This window comes from Cyphomyrmex costatus, unplaced genomic scaffold (genome assembly GCF_001594065.2).
Source record: "Cyphomyrmex costatus isolate MS0001 unplaced genomic scaffold, Ccosl1.0 scaffold159, whole genome shotgun sequence".
Classification (NCBI taxonomy): Eukaryota; Metazoa; Arthropoda; class Insecta; order Hymenoptera; family Formicidae; genus Cyphomyrmex; species Cyphomyrmex costatus.
In genome coordinates this window covers 1,020,770-1,038,176 of record NW_017275598.1, presented here as the reverse complement: position 1 = coordinate 1,038,176, position 17,407 = coordinate 1,020,770, and the positions used below count along the sequence as shown (strand labels likewise).

The 17,407-nt window shown below is 32.7% G+C and overlaps 1 protein-coding gene and 1 non-coding gene across 2 annotated transcripts in view; one reads left to right on the top strand and one right to left on the bottom strand.

Annotated features, from left to right (window-relative positions):
- Window positions 1-17,407, top strand: part of LOC108771498 (uncharacterized) — a 98,234-nt gene that overhangs the window by 49,471 nt on the left and 31,356 nt on the right. The gene's annotated exons all lie outside the window — the stretch shown is intronic.
- Window positions 146-217, bottom strand: TRNAE-UUC (transfer RNA glutamic acid (anticodon UUC)). Its single transcript has one exon. It is a non-coding gene; the product is annotated as a tRNA-Glu (tRNA).

Here is a 17,407-nt window from a genome sequence, read left to right as displayed (position 1 = left end):
AGAAAAAGATACGCGTATTATTACTATATTTCATATATTATCAATATACAAATAATAAATAATTATTATACGCGCTATGTTTCAATTGTTATCAAATTACGGATAAATATGAAAAAGTATGCACTAAATTTTGATAAAAAAAAAATTCCGGTACCGGGAATCGAACCCGAGCCTCCTGGGTGAAAGCCAGGTATCCTAGCCACTAGACCATACCGGATCACGTTAAATATCTCTCCAAACTTAATACTATATGAATAAGACATTCGCACTAAACGTATAATAAAAATTATATAATAAATATTTCGTTATATGGAAATTGTTCTTAATAATATCGAAAAGAATTATTTTCCTGACGGTAAAAATCTGATGAAAAATTGATTTAGTTCTGATTTCTCATATTCTTTTCATATAAAAAAATTCTTATAATTTTATTTATCGTATTTAATATTTAAAGTTAAAAATACCATAGGTATATGTAAAATATATTCATTGTCATATTTTACACATATTGTTACTACTCGTTCCTCTTTCATATTCCCTACTTGGGATTTACTCGGATCTTCTCCGCTTGCGAGAGTAAAAAATAGCCGAAGATGATCCGTCCACAAATCTCGGAGGCTTTTCAGAAAATATTGGTCAAGTTTGTCATAAGCTTTCACTACATGTGACACAGCTTAACATGTCTCGAATACAAAACATTGCATGAAACTGAAATTTTATCGTGACAGTAGTAGTATCACTTCGTAATTCAAAAGAAAAATCAAAAATAAAATTTGTAAATAAAATAACAAAATTTAACGAAGATCAATAACAAAAACAAAGTGCGAGCAATAGGAGTCGATACAAAAGGCGTATTTACCTTAATAGTAAAATTTAATTTTAACGACAATTATACATAAAATTACATAGATAAAAACAGTGACGCATTGTCATAATGAAGTTCGTCATTTTTTATCGTTATTTTATATAACCGTTGTTAAAAATAAAAATATACATCGTCTTTTACATCGACTCCTATTGTTTATTTTGTTTTTGTCATTGTATTTTTTGAATTTCGGGAGTCCTTTGACAGTTTAATTTTTAGTTCTTACAATCAATAACATTGTGTTGCAATTGCAAAATTTATTGATAAATATCAATGTTTGTTAATGTAGAATTTTATGTCTCATTATATAATACTGTTATCAATTTAAACAGAGAATAGGATTTTAATCTCAATATTTGTTATTATTGAAATTATGACAAATTCCAGAATTTCTGAACAATATAGGCACAAAATTCTATTTTACAACATTCGTTATTGATAAAAACTAATATCATTCGTGGTATATCATTTCATAAAAATATTGCTATTTACATTTTCCATTCTTGTGACAGCGATAAAATACCTCACACAGAAAAAATTCGCGTCTTTGGCGCAAACAACGAAATATTACACACAAAAACGTTTTCGCAGAATACATTGATGTCTTCACGCACATTTCGTCGCCAACAATACTTATTACTCATATTTGATTGATTTCACGCATCGACAGCCGTCGAAAAAATATCTTCTGTATGACGAGATGCGCTATAAAAATTGTATCCTTTCACCTTATCTATCCGCAGGCGCCAAAAATCCTTGGCGATCGACTTACGTGATTGATGAAGCATCAAGAACTTGGGTAAAGTTTTTTTTCTCTTGATAAAGAAAAACAAGAAAGTTCATTTATCTAATTAAACTTATTAAGCCATTGGTTCTACCTTTCATTATTCGTATCGTATAATTTACATTACGTAATCAATTGTCGTAGCATTTGGACGTTTGCTACAATAGTACAAAATATAAAGCGGATGACATATATAAATTTTTCTAATAAAATAGAATATGCAATTGCATAAATTAAAATATGCAATAGAATACGTAATATGCAATTCGACATTCTCGCAGTGAATATTAATCATGGACATCTATTGTATGCTTCGTCGTTACGTTTATTTATATATCTTATCACGCAATTAATAATACGCATACGAATTTATTGATTATCGTGTGAATAGTTGGGAAGTGCACAACTGCATTTTGTGTATGACCGTATGTTTGCTTGACAAATAAATCATGAACCACGTAAATTCCATCGAATTCCAATTCTGCCTCTTTTGTCACGCAGCCATTTTTATTATGCTCAGCAGGAAGCCCACGCCCCGCGATAACCATATTATAATACCATTTCATAAGAGCGCGATCAGAGAAACCGCAATGCGTTCGTTAACTAAATTTATTAATATCCACGCCAACATTCTTCCCTGTATTAGAAAAATTCACAATGCACCTGGCGCTGTATACACGTCATACACCATATCGCCGCTCTTTGCCGATTCACGTTCCCTATGGCGATAGGTAAATTTATTATTCGCGCGATATTAACACTTTTAAGATGTACATTACTACGAAAATTACGTTGTCGTGAACAAAATGAAGATAGCTCGATTTAGTGCGACACGGGACAAACATTTCTCATGATATTATTTAGAAGATATGAGACAGAATTGTATAAGCAGAGAGCTCCCGATTTGTTCGTCTAAATTTAAATCCTTTTAATTTAAATGTGAAATTTATTCGTCTATGTTTAAATAGATCTGTGAGAAACAGCAGTGAGAAACTGTAAACGGAATCCGAAACGGAATATTACGGACGATGCATTCTAAAAAGGATCGATAATATCAAAGATGGACAAAGGACAAAGGCCAAGAGGTCGGTGGGCTATTAAACCGCGGGTATCGCGACGATTACGACGTTCTCTAAGCAAGTCAAACATCGGACAGGCGTCAACGTTAAATATTCAATAATCACAAACCGTGTCGAGAGAGGGGCGTCAAAGAGATGCTGCTAATCGAGTAATCGACGACGCTGTCGCAGAATTAATCGCATCATCGAGCAAAGCCACTGTTACGGCAATTGGCTTATCCGTAAAGTTGCCCTTGTTATAGATTAAACAACTTTCCTATACAGATATTGAACACACATACATACACACATTGCAGGATTCTCTTTAATGAGATGCATCTATAATAGAATTACTCTCTCGAATTACTTTCTCATTGCTCCTGCAGGAAATCTAGGAATATGTATTCATCTCCAATCTACTGCATACATGTATTGTAATCTGGTAAGGTATTATTAGGCAATAATAATAATAACTTTATTGATGTACAATTATAAAGAAAAGAAATTATGCAATAATAGAGCAAAACGTAAAATAAGAAAAGAAATGCATAATTAAAAGATGAGATATCGTTTACATTATACTGAGAAAAATGTCTGGTTGAAAATAAACGAACCAGGAGATTCTGATTACAACAATCATTTCAGTTAAGATAATTTCAGTTATTTCAACTAATAGAAGTCTAGTAAATTTAACTACTAATCGTCCATTTTTAATCAGATAAATTTCAATTAATCCAATGAGACATCTTTTTATATATAAGAATCTGAAATCCTAGAAACTTAGAATCTCAAGAAATAGCTTTCTTTCAACTACATAGTTCTCGAAAATTCGCATGTGATCTCAAGAAGTATCTTTCTTAAAAGCTTTTGAATGACTCAAAGAGAATGTACATTACGTCTTTACTGTCTAATGTCAAATCGCAAAAAGACATTTAGAATATCTCGAAAATAGCCGTGGCTTAATACACTATCTCTTGATAAGAACTATTTAAATTTGACATGATTGATATCTACTTGATTACGAAAATATCGAAGAGAAAGATCGTAACACTATGTTAGTATCGATGATATCCGGGGGATAAAGATTTGTGAAACAGTAAATTACAGAGGTCAATATAAGTTTGTACTTTTTGCTTGACAGTGCTGGCATCGAACTTAACTAATGGAGGCAGTGAAATATGGATAGTAAAGCTAAGTAACGATATATCTTCGGTATCGAAATATCCATCAGCGTCCCCTTCTCTCTCGCTATCGCGCGAGATTAAACGCGTCAAGCCGCGCTCAACGTTGCGCCAGACTCTCATTCTTGACTAACATACGCGCGGCTTAACAGGCGTGTTTACAATGTCGGCAATTCGGATCCTCCAGGTTCTCCCCCCGAGATGGCCGTAAGGTATCCTGCACGCGATTGCGATGCCGCATAGCATGACTCACGAGCGTATAATAAGCGGTGCATCGCAGACACCGCAGGGCAGGGCCCCAGTATCCAAAATGCCAAGAATCCATCCCTTAATTGTGAAAAATAAAACTTCATCTTGTTCGTTGATTTTACTACAAATGCGATTTCTCCAAAAAATCTTGCAAATTTTGCAAATCTCAGAAAAATCTTGCAAGCATTGAGATTACCGAATGTAGTGTAATAAAATATTTAGATCGCGTGAAAGAGATAGCGATAAAAATAGATAAAGAAGAGGGAGAAGGGAGATAAAATATTTTATAAATCATAATTATTATTACAATTTATAAAATATTACTAATATCATTAATACTAGAATAATAATATTATATTTCTATCAAAATGTTCATCTCATAACATTACCAATATTATAAATACTACATTAACGTTATTAATATTATAAATTTTATTAAATAATTAAAATGTTTTAAAGCAAGGGGCTATAGTAATATTATTATTAACAATATTAACATTTCCCAATTCTGTATAGAAATATATAATTTTCGGTATGTACCTCAAAAATCATTCACGCGAAATAATTTAACCGCACGTCCTCGAAATAAGCCCGCGTCGGAACCGCCGCGCCGGAAGCTCGGAATTATCGCATAAATCCGCACAGCTGTGAAAGTTTTAAATACAAGGTGTGTGGTTTCACCATACCGTCGAGAGTCATTTTCGTCGCGTAATCGCTTTCACAGCGTCTGCCTTTAACTGACAGCAAGAAACACCTTTACCATTACAACCCTTTAAAGCAGTACTCTATTCATTCGCGATGTACCTTGTAAAAGAGAGATCCGGAATATCAGCGGTGGTTCCTTTAGCTACATGTCGTGGAAAATCTACAAAAGCTTTATAATAATGTTGGCAACACACAATGCCTTTGGCAAGAAGTCGACGCACAACAGATGGGGTCACCAGTAAATCCGTGCGTTCACCGCGTGTCTTTGAAATATCTTCATCCATATTAATACAGAACTCGGTGAAAAGCGGTAAACGTCGTTGCTCTAAATGTTTTCAACTGTCTGTCAAAGGCACCCGCTTAAATTTCGTTTATCTCGAAAACCATTCCCTTGCTCTTTTTACTCGTTGCGGTAATTTACTGCAAATCGAAATTTCAATTGTAACTTGTAATCGATTTTTAATTAGTCTGGTGTGAAAGCTGCGCAAGCCAATTTACTATTCTTTTAGCAAGAATTATTGTCGTGCGACCAATAATATAAAAAAAAAAATTAAACCGTAGAAGATTTATGAAAATGTATTTTTAAGTTTAAAGTGACCAATGCATGGATAAAATAATAAATTAAAAACAAATTTAGAGAAACAATAATAAATGTTAAACAATCGACGTTCAATTATAGAAAAATTTGCTTAATAAAACGTAATAAAGATTGAATATGTTTCTCAATTTTTATTTAATACCTTTCATTATATAATTAAATAATTTTAATATTAATCGCAGAATGTAGGAAACTGCTCATAACAGTAAAGAAGAAACATACGTGTTGAGCTTGCTCGTGAACATTTGCAGAGATAAATTCACCAAGTGCTTACAGGATCAAAGGACTGCAACGTAAAAAGAGCCGGTGGATTAACATGGAACAAAAATATGGATTCATGGTAATCGCGAGATATGAAGTTGACTCAGTTCTCGTATCGATCGATAGATATCTATAGAAGTTATACAGGTCTATACAGATCTATATTTGTATTTACTACCTAGTTGAAAAAATAAAAAAAAAACATAGTCGATCTGAAAGAGGTTGAAGTATTGATCTACCTTTATCCGAAACGGGAAGAGCTTCGAAATGAACGAAAATCGTCAAACTTTGAATCGCTATAACAGATTGAATAAGTCATTCAAAATGAGAGATGTCAAGCAGTATTAAAATCATTCATCGCATAGAACTTAACGAGAAATGAAGGGCGAGGATCATGATAATCTCGACATATGAAGTTCCATCTCTGTCCTTGTTTTTCATTATCTATTCGCAAAGGAACACGCCCTCTCTTCTTGGCGTTTACACTTGCTGGCTAGTAGAACCTTTCAAACGGTTCTTTACAACTTAAAAGCAGACAGTAACTTCAAGAGAAATACTATAATTGTTTTGAGAAATAATACTCAAGCAAAATGTTCTAACACGTGTATACTCATTAAGCGATTAAAGGTTGAATGTGACGATTTACATTCAACTTTAATATATTCTTTGACCATTATAAATTCCTATACCAAACAAAAAATTAAATAACTTATAAAAAAAATAACTTATAATTTTAAATATCTCTTTATATACTTGTAAAATTCAATAAAAATTTTCTTTCTATTTCTATTATTATAAAAATTAATAAAACTTTTTATTATCTAGGTACAACTTTACTATAAATTATTCGTACAACTTCAATTGTGTTAAATGGAATAAAATATTATTTTTTGTTTTCCATCACTTATAATTTCAACAATGAACAGTTATAAATTATTCATCTTGGATTATGTTAAATGAAACGCATCAAATTGTCACTTACTATATAGTCCCTTAGTTACCTTTGTCTTTGTGTTTCAGAATCACTTACAATTAGTCAGAGCCTTGTATTTGAGATAGTCAATATCTATTTCATTAAACGAAGCATGATAGCATTCGCTATGATTTATTTATTTAAACATTAGTAACAAATGTTATATAATAATTTAATAGATTAAAATAAATATTTAGAATATATCATAATTAAATTAATTATTAATAAAATTTAAAAAATTGTCTCTTTACTAGCTGCTACAAAAGCTGTAAAATTTATCAAATACTTATTTCAATTTTATCTTATTTTTAACCTTTTCTTAATTTTTCTTTTTCCTTTATTCATTAATCTGGAATCTTTTCTTCAGAAAGTGAAATAACGATAAAAGTTAAGACTCCACAGTCAAATCAATAATGTCTGTATAATATGTTAGTGAGAAATGTAAAGTACGTGAGCAGAAGATTAAATGAAAGAGAAATTGTATTCGAATGACATGCGCGTAAGAATTGTGACTCATTATCAGACGATCGCTTTCAGCCACTTGTTCACGAAGACTTTTATTTTTGATTGTTCGAGCGAATCGACCGGAATTGACTTTATTTAACGATAGTATTGGCTTACTGCGAAAAGTTTGAGAAACTCTTTCATAATAATCCGACTAATTATTTCTTTATAAAAGAATTCTTTATAAAAGTATAATTTTGACGTTATTATGCGACATGTAGTTTCTTCTATCGTAAAATCGCCATCGTAAATTTCCCTGCCACGAATAATCAAGACTCTTGCACAAATAAAAAACTATCTCGCATTATTACTACTTTCATTGCTTTCCCACTGTGTCTGTTTGCTTGTAATCAGTTCATGTTACACAAAACTCCCTTAACAACACCGTATAACATATTCCGCCGTATATTCTCTACTACTACTGCAACGTACAATTCAGGATAATGACTTTATGAGGAGAGACGGTACATTATATCACGATAATAGCATCATCGGTTCGCTACGTTCATAACTCGATCATCCGCGCGAACGCGAGATTCCGTGATTCCTTCCTCCAAACTCATCTTAAACGCGCATAGGAAATGGCTGCTCGTCTTCTCACTACTACGTTCTCTCCGCCACCCTTCGACAGTTAGCGACTTCGCCATCTCGATCATTAATTAACGTTTCACCACCACTGTAGCCAAAATTGCTGTGGTATACTTCGAGCGTCTTTCGCGTTAACGACCTCTCTAACTCCTCTTTCATAATTTGTCAGTACTTATACGTAGCGAATATTTACTGCGGATAATATTCTACATTTTGATGAATTATTCAACATTCCAGTTATATCCGAAATGTATGGAAAGTGAAATGTATTTCGACACAAGAAACTTTAGTTTACGACATTAATACAAATGTTACGTACTCTTCAAATTCTTTGGAATGGAATGTTACTTTAAAGAGTAAAAATTGAGCCAGTCTTGAAAAAAAAAAAACGGCTTAATTTTCAATGTTTAAGAGTGAGATTTACTCTGAAAATTCTAGAGAGTAACTTTGCGTGTAGCGTTCTTACATTTATTATAATTTATGAAATTACAAAAATAGAAAAAAATTCTTATTAGATACAGTAATCTTCGAGATGATCTTAAAATGTAATCTAAGTTCCTGTAACGTTTTTAAATGTTTTTGCTATAAAGTTGGGATTAGGAAAGAATTGTTTTGTTGAAGTATCTAAAAATTTAACTAGAAATAAGTCTGAAAATATATAGGGTTGTTAAATTATATATAGTACGCTCAAGCTGATTGCTAGAATATAAAAATTTTTTGCAGCATTGCTCATCATGCTCGAGTTTCCTACATAATTATTTGATAAGTTAACAAAATTATTTTTAAATCTGTATATCTAGCAAAACTTTTTTAAATATTTTAGCAAAATCGTTTTTCCCTGTACCTACAAATTGCGGTGAAAAAAAGAAGATAAACGTAATTTTAAAAAGTCTTAATTTTATTTTAAATGAAAAGTTCTGTGACTAGAGAGACCTGTGGCGTTTGGGAAATCTTGTCAACGGATTCGTAGTCGTTTGTTCTCGATTCATTCATAAAATATCGCATATGCTCAGCTCAGCAAATAGAATGGGAAGAGGCTAGTAACGTCGGGAAAAATGGGAGATGTATGTAAATGTACGCGGCATATTTTACAATGATATGTCTTCCGGACCAATTCTCCGGCTTCTCTCCAGGAAGCCGACTTTGAGGGTCGATAGGGGTTACGGGGATGAGCGACCTCTCAGTATACTCTTAAAGTGAGATATAACATCTAATGGTCTGTCACCTTTGTAGCGTCATTTACTGCCGCCAGTTGGCTCAGCTGAGACTCAAGAGCCAGCTAAATATTTACTCTCCCTCCCCTCCGAATTTTCCGCATCGCATCTTCCGAGGTTCCGAGGCCGTCAATGGCGCCATGCTTCCTTTTTCTACTCCTTTTTCTCTGACGCTTCGCATTCAGACGATAATTACATTGCTATATTACTATTGGCGGCCGAATCGATTTGCGGCAGCGGTCAACTTGGACACCAAGTAACTAATATACATAATTCAGTAACTACACTAACTCGCCTTTCGGACGTTCTCTGCAATAGTTTCCTGATGTTGTTTTCCACGCATTGGAAGATCCTTACTTTCCAGACATTCTTGAGTAAACAACATTTTGTCTTATGCCTGTTTCTTAAACTTTAATCTCGGTTTAACTTACTGTTAATCTTTTTCTAATTTTTAGAATTAGAAAAAGATGAAGAGCAAATTGAACCGAGATTAAAGTTAATCTGCATTGGTGGAAATGGGCATTATTCGTCTTTCAGACGGAAAGAACGGTTTTGCTGAAGTAGCTAAAAATTTAACCAAACACAAATTTAAAAAGAATTTCGTTTGGTGGATCAAAATAATTATATAAGATGTTCAAACTGATTGCTGATATATTGGAACTTTTTGTAGCATTATCATCAATGCTTAACGTTCTATATAATATATTATTTTGATGGTACAACAAAATTATTTGCAAATTCTATATGTAACTATAAATTTTTTAATAAAGCTGTCATTCCGTATAGAAAAAATCTATAATTTATTTTTATGATCGGTGTATCGATTTATTATTTTATATAATACAATATAACTGCGCACTGTATCGCTGACACTAAATCGTTGTTAGCACTATTTTAATTTAATTTTGTCATTTTATTTTCAAGAGTTCTCTCTCTCTCTCTCATATTTTATTTAAATGTCATTCTCTATTAATATTATCTCGTAAAATTTAGTAGAAAAATTTAATTAAAATGTTTAATCTAAGAGAAAAACATTTTTTAACGTAAAGTTTATTAAATATAAATGCTTTTTGTAAAATTATATACTATTAATAGTAACATTTATTGGGAAATTCCTTAGCAATTTTACACAGAACGAGATATTAATAAGTAACGCATTGATCAGTGCAAATTTTTCACTTGCAAAAGTGCTCCAAAAAACGTAACTGATGCACCACGTGTCATGTCACTGTGCTTTCTATCCCTTTTTTTCTGGATTCAAGGCTCTACCTATTTCACCCGCAAAACAGAGGATTGCCATTAAAGGTACAGACGCTCGCAAATCGATGTGCATTTGTAGGATTGATGGCATAGCTAATGCAACTGAAGTTAAGTCTTACAAAACTTTGTCCGACCAACCGATGCAATGAACAGTTGCAAGTGAAAAACAATGTAACAAAACTTTCAAATTCGCAACAAAAAGTAAAAGTTGAGCGTATCGGTTTTATACTCCTCTCGTCGAATAAACTGAATAATAAAAAGGACCAATTTTACAATAAATAGCGTCACTTTTCTGCCTTGTTATTCGATGCGTATATAGGCCACAATCGATATGTTTGTCACAATGAGATGTGCATCTCCGCGTAAATTGTCGCGCCTATTGTAGTGAAAAGTTATATGAATAGCGGGAAGTCGTGGAATTTCAGTTATTTCCATATTCTCTAATAAAATGAAATTCCAGTCATGTAAAAACCGACACTTTAGTATTATCGTCGCGCGTTAGTCTTGCATGTTGAATCTCGCGCGTGACGCGTACATTTTGCACGGTGATTTCTCGATATCCCGCGGTTGACCTAAATTTTAATAACGTTACAGCCAGTGGCGGTCATGAAAATATGCCATCATAAAGGCTCGTGTTTTGCTTTGAAAATAATATTATAATTTTGTACTTAAAAGATATACATAATAAAAAAATTTCTTTTATATTCTTTAAAACATTTTTAAGTTTGCTTCGCGCTGTTGTAGTTTCGACACTTTATTTCAAACAAAAAAAAAAGATTAAAGGCATTTATATGTAACAAATTATAATCAGAGTTTGATACTAAAATAAAAAATGCAACTTTAAGATTATAAATTAAAACTTTAAAGCATACAAATTTTGATTATGCTAATAACAGATTATGCTAATATCTAGCTTTCGCGACAAGCCACGTTGCAAGGAAGAACCAGGTGGAACATATTTCTCTTCCACACTTTCAAGTGGAAAGAGACGCGTCAGTATCAGACCTCCTTTTTAAAATGCTCTCGCCAATAACGCCGGTCGTGATCCGCGGGGAACTCGTATCGTAAATCGTTGACCGCAAAGGCGAATTGAGTCGACATTTCCGCGGTTTTTACAGATTTTTTTTCTTTTGAGAGAAATGTATCTAAAACTCGAAGCTTTTTCAACTCACCGAGATGTTTTTCTGTAGATGTTGATCTGCTACAATTAAATATGCTTCAAAGTACCGTCAATGAACTTTTAGAACGCATCACGCGTAATATTATTTTACAGACAGTCCGTAAAATTTTATTTCGTTAAAATATACCGTCAATATATTTTACTCATGTTATTTCGGCTGTTGATTTTTACAATGAAAAATCTTCCCTTCGCTCGCGCGATACATCTCATTTTACAACACAATTTTTTCCCACCAAAACGATCACTCACCGAATTACTCAACAGATACAAAAGGCTCTAAATAGTGTAGGAGAGAGGGGGGAGGGAAGGGATACAGGAGGGTTGTAAAGGATAGATTTCAAACGGTCAGTGTTTATAGGACAGACAGAAACGAAGGGCTTTACTATCCATCAATGTCGAAACACGCACATATATGTATTCATACGTATAGGCAAGAATACATCCTCATTCTCTTTGCTGCCCACATACGTATGCATGCCTACGTTACGCCCACGCGAACGGGACACCGTTCTGGAATCCGCCAACGCGGTTGGGAAATAGGTGAACATTGCGGTGTTCCATGAATCTCTAAAACAATCTTCGAGCGCTCCCGATGTAGGGTGTCGGCAGGAGTCCGAGATAATAAATATTATCAGTTCTTGGGGAACCTACTTTCCGGAATTACAACCCTAGCAACTGTCTAATTCAACAAAGTGAATATGTTTTACTTCCGTTAGGCATTTCGTTGTACAATTCCTTGAAAAATAAAAAGATATTTTAAACATAGAAAGAGTGATCTCTAAAATTATTTATAATATGTAACCAAATTTAATTTTATTGATATTAAATTTTTAACTTAAGACGTTAGTGAACTTTCTGAAACGTGCATAATGTTAAAATTAACACAAAAAAGTTAATGTACAAAAATGTAAACGCGTGTTTTTTTAATTGTAATTTTTACTAAACTGTAACTTTTATTTTTTACCAATTATTGAATTTGAACTAAACATGAGGTGTTAACTTAAATTTTGAATTATTCTTACATTTTATACAACGACAAGTTATACAGGATTGCATAAAATTATACTAAAAAAATATACTTTAGATACTTTCTTTTTGGAGCTCAATTTTGGATACTCGCTTTCATCATTTCTTTAAAACATAAATGAAAAATCTTATATAATGCTACGTCTATTATTCTTTCTTGTATGGTTTTCTTCTTACGAAAAATAGCGTCCATCTATCGGCACTACCGCATAGGTACTGCTCATGAGTGAGCAACTTTAATGGAATTTAATGTTACATGTAGCATTTTTTAAATAAAATAATTCGGATTCAAAATATTAAAAAATTTTATTCAGTAGATTTCAACAAGTACTGTAATGAAACTTTTACTGTACTGAATTTAATTCAAGTAAATCTCTCAACAAGAAAAGAGTCATTTCTAATTTTAATATTTTAGTTTACTATAGCTAAATTAAGAAGTTTTAGATTATAAACTTATTTATTATAGATATATTTACTAAAGCAAAGAAAATTTTTTTTTCAGTGTAAAGAAAAGTATCATAATAAAGGTATAAAGTACTTAGGCCAAAGGGTAATATCATCAATCAAATCGTTACCTTATCTATCCCATAGGTATCTCATTCTAATATCGAGAAAAATACTTCTTCTTGGAAAAAATATTTTCTATTAATGTATATATATAACTTGAAATGTCATTTGAATATTAGTACCTAGAATTTAAAAGCACTGTACAATATATATATGCTTAAGAGTGTAGGATCATTTAGTAGGAATTCGAGATAATAAGCATTATCAGTTCATGGAAAATCTGTTTATAAATTACAACAACCAACTATAAATATCTAAACATACCTATATAATACAATCTTCTTTTTATTTTTTATTCATAACGGATTATGAAAAATATTAGTTTTAGTCACTCGAAGAGTTAAATCAACTATTCTAAAATTTTGAAGGAAAAAATACATAGGTTTACAGACATTTTCATTTTTGAAGAAAGATTTGAAGGGATCCCGAGCCATTATCCATAACAACCCATTGCCTGAACGATGATCGATGGAAGACAGACACAATGCAATGTAACGCGGGATCTACTTTGACCTTTCGCAGCGTGAAGGAAACGCGAGAGATATGATGGGATGTAGCAAGAGCGACCTAATGTTTGAAGTTTGAAGAAGAATACGCATAGATCATCAATCATATACGTATGAAAACCTCGTGAACACGTTTATGGTTGTATGCACTAACGAAAGTTCACTTCATATTAGTAAAGCAATTACAATAATTTGTCGACAGTAATTAATGTTATGTGTTAATTGCACTTGAAAAACTCACTTGCGTCTTCTGTATACTTCAGTAAACAAGGAGAGACGTAAAGCTCTGATGAACTCAATATATCACTGCTTGTTAGTAAATTCTCTAATGATGTTTGTTATTATTATAATTTGCCAAAGTTTAATATTATTAATTTTTAATATATGAAAGAATGTATAAAGATTTACTACATAAAAGGATATTATTTTAAAACATGATAACAAAAGAATAAAAAAAGATCTTAGAAATAGTTCAATGATAGGGGAACATGGTGTTCCTTTGTACCTTTAACCATTTGATCCTATAAAAGTCTATTGAATATTTGTGAAAATAAAAATATATAGTTTGTAATATGAGCAGATGTGATTTATAACTTACAATTATAATAATGAAGAGAATTATATTCCTATAAAAAGTCATTTATCGTTTTCGAACGTTCAAACGAAATAATTTCAAGACGCTTTTTAATCTCATAAAAAATATTGTATATGTACTTGTATTCGGTCTTGTTATAATTAACCTAAAATGTAAAATACATTTTCAGAAAGTTATTTAAAACTCAATACTATCAATCAATCTATAATTTATAAAATTATATCCCAACCTATAATTTATAAAATTAATTAATAAATAGAAAGTGAACAAACGTTGTACCTTTAATCAGTAATTGATAATGTAGTTTTGACCACTCAATACGATATCGAATAATCATTTAGCTGTCTCTAATGTTAATAAAATTATGCTTATTAGCGATAATAGACGCGATTTTGAATGAAATGAACGAATTTGCCAGAAATACAAAATTGTCTCTAATTTCCTCATATCATGTTTTTGTATAATCAAGTTTATTTTTATATTACATATTTTATATATAAAGTTTTATATAATGTAAAGAGATATCACAAATACATTTGTTGAATATCTTATCTTTATACACCTTTTATGATGTTGTACCTTTGACCAAATTTAATTTTTTTCTACAATATTAAAAAAATATACAAGATATAAAAATGTAAATCTACAAAAAATATATGTTAGTGTCAACACTTCAAAGAATATTTTAGAATTTTTTGAATTTTTAAACATCAAAATAAAACTTGCACAAGAAAAAATATCAAAATTGTTTAAAGGTACACCACCCTACATATTTATCCCCCCACATATTTATTCTACATTTTTCTCTTTTCTCGTGAAATTCTTATACAGTTTTATGTTAAATTTCACGGTAAACAGTTTTTTTTCGTATCGAGAAAATTTCGTCTGTCCAAATAGAACATTCCACAAAGACGACTTTGTGTTTTGTTGCACGGCTACAAATAGATTACCGTGGTGTACATTAGTTTCGAGGACTCTTGCATCCCATACAACAGGAAATCGTGCCTTCGTCGGCGGATTGCGACGCCTAGACAAGTCCGATCGTTTACAAAGATTGACTACTGGTGCAACATAGGGTGAAATAACATTGGGCGATAACAAAAACGGACAGTGATAGATGACGCAAATGCCCGATGACGCTGTACAGTTTATCCAGTGTATTTTTTCCCGTCAACGAAATGCAAATGACATCGATAATTAACGTGTTCATTATGCAAATTGATATTTTCAAAAAAACAACCAAACCAAACTCGTGACAACGATCGCGACCAATTAGATTCCGCTTACGTTCGATTTTACCTGAAAAGCATATATGTGTAAAGTCTTTTTTTCACGTGGTTCTGTTTTAAATGCATCCCTATAGGCATATGCGGATTGCAATGACGTGGAAATGTTGCGCTAATGATCAGCGGACGTGATTGCACGAGTCTGTCTCATCTCTTTCCATCTAGAGATTATCCAAGATTTGTCAAGGGAACGCGTCGATCCGTTCAGATCCACCTAATTTCCTTAGAGCTTAAATCTTCATAGAACGGAAATAGTTTATCGCTTGGAGCGTCCCGTCCGACGCGTCTCTGCTTTCTAATTTACACGGAGACCTGTCCGATCGTTCGCGGAGATTGACTACTGGTGAAATTAGAAATCGCGTCTCGTATCGCTGAACAAAAAAACTTTCCATAAAATGCCTTCCGAACGACAATACGAAAAGGTCATAGTGTTACGTAATAACTGCGCTGTCAGTTTAAAATATCATATATATATCTTTTAATTAAAATGGAATGAGAAAATGATTCAAGCGTCTGCTCACACATTAATTCAAGTTAATCGAGCGCGCTCAGTATTAAACGGTTAGTGTATCGATTCTAGCAGTCTTCGCTAATTTCCTTGGTGCTCTTACAGGGACACAGCGGAAGGGGAAGAATTTGTCGGTCGGAGCGCTTACGTAAATTACCAGGGAGTACTCGCGGGAGAATATTCTCCGTGTCAAGGCGCTTTAGCCCACCATTAGGCTGTTAATGTCCGTGACACGCGCAGAATTAGCACCCCAATGGCGAATTATGCAGGATTTATAACGGAAGCGGTATAATGGATGGTCAGGCCAAACTGTTTGCTATTACAAAGTAACGTTTCCATGAAAAATGTGACGTTATTAAGATTAGAATAAAATAATTCTGATGTTTTTACAAAATACTTAGGGGAAGGGAGGGCAAAGCGAAAAATATCATGCACCTATCAAATATCCGAGGGACTTTATAAATTACTATATTACGAAATAAGATAGCGACCCGTACGCATACTTAAGTCCCAACCGTGGCGCGTTCGGATATAGGAATAGGTATTTAAAAAGTATTTACTGCCATATATTTTCCGCTTTGCCCTCCCTTCCCCTACATACACACACAGCTGTGAAATATAATAATACTTAAAATTTCTACTAATTATACGTTTAACCCTTCTATCAACGCACAATTTTTCATCTTTCCACTACTGTTTTCATAAGGACTAAAACAAAAGCAAAAACAAGGTAAAACTGTTTTTTGTTGTTTAAAGAATGGAGTTTCGAAGCATCATAACAAAATTTGCACAAAAATATAAAAATTTTTACTGTCTAAAATATAGGTGTATCCACTTGCAGAAGAGTTTGTAGAGAAATTGCTGTAAAACTTGATTTCCATCATTCAGCACAAATATTCGAGAAATCGACGAATGACCTATCTAGTCCGATATTGAAGCAATTGGAGGCGCAGATCGATACGATCGATGAAAACACGATTTTACAAGATTACAGGAGAAGGAGAGGTCGAATTCATTCGCGGTTTCCTCAATCTTTCCCTACCTCGATGTGTTTTCCTTTCAATTATAAAATGTTTCGAACGCTTAGCATAATTATTTAAAATAGAATTTCAGAAAACAGATAGAGAAGAGATAGTGAACATTGAAAGCATGCAACACGTGTAAAAAAAATGATAATAAATGATTTGAATTGGCGAGGACACACGATCGCAGTAAATAAACCGAGCAATTTCCGGAAAATCCCCTTGTCGAGTGAGAGTCCTCACATGCGCACCTGCGACCAACTTTTGCCTGCCTTTTACGCGTGTCAGTCACTCCGCAGGTTATAACTATTTAGCCGAAAAATTAATTATAACCCTAATCTCACTTCGTAAATACTTTCGCACGTGTATGATTGCTTCCAGCGACAAGTCGTAATTATTATATAATATAACACAAAGTCGTGTCAGTAAATCAAAACATGCCAGATTGGCGTTTCTCTAAAGAAGAGAAAGATGTTT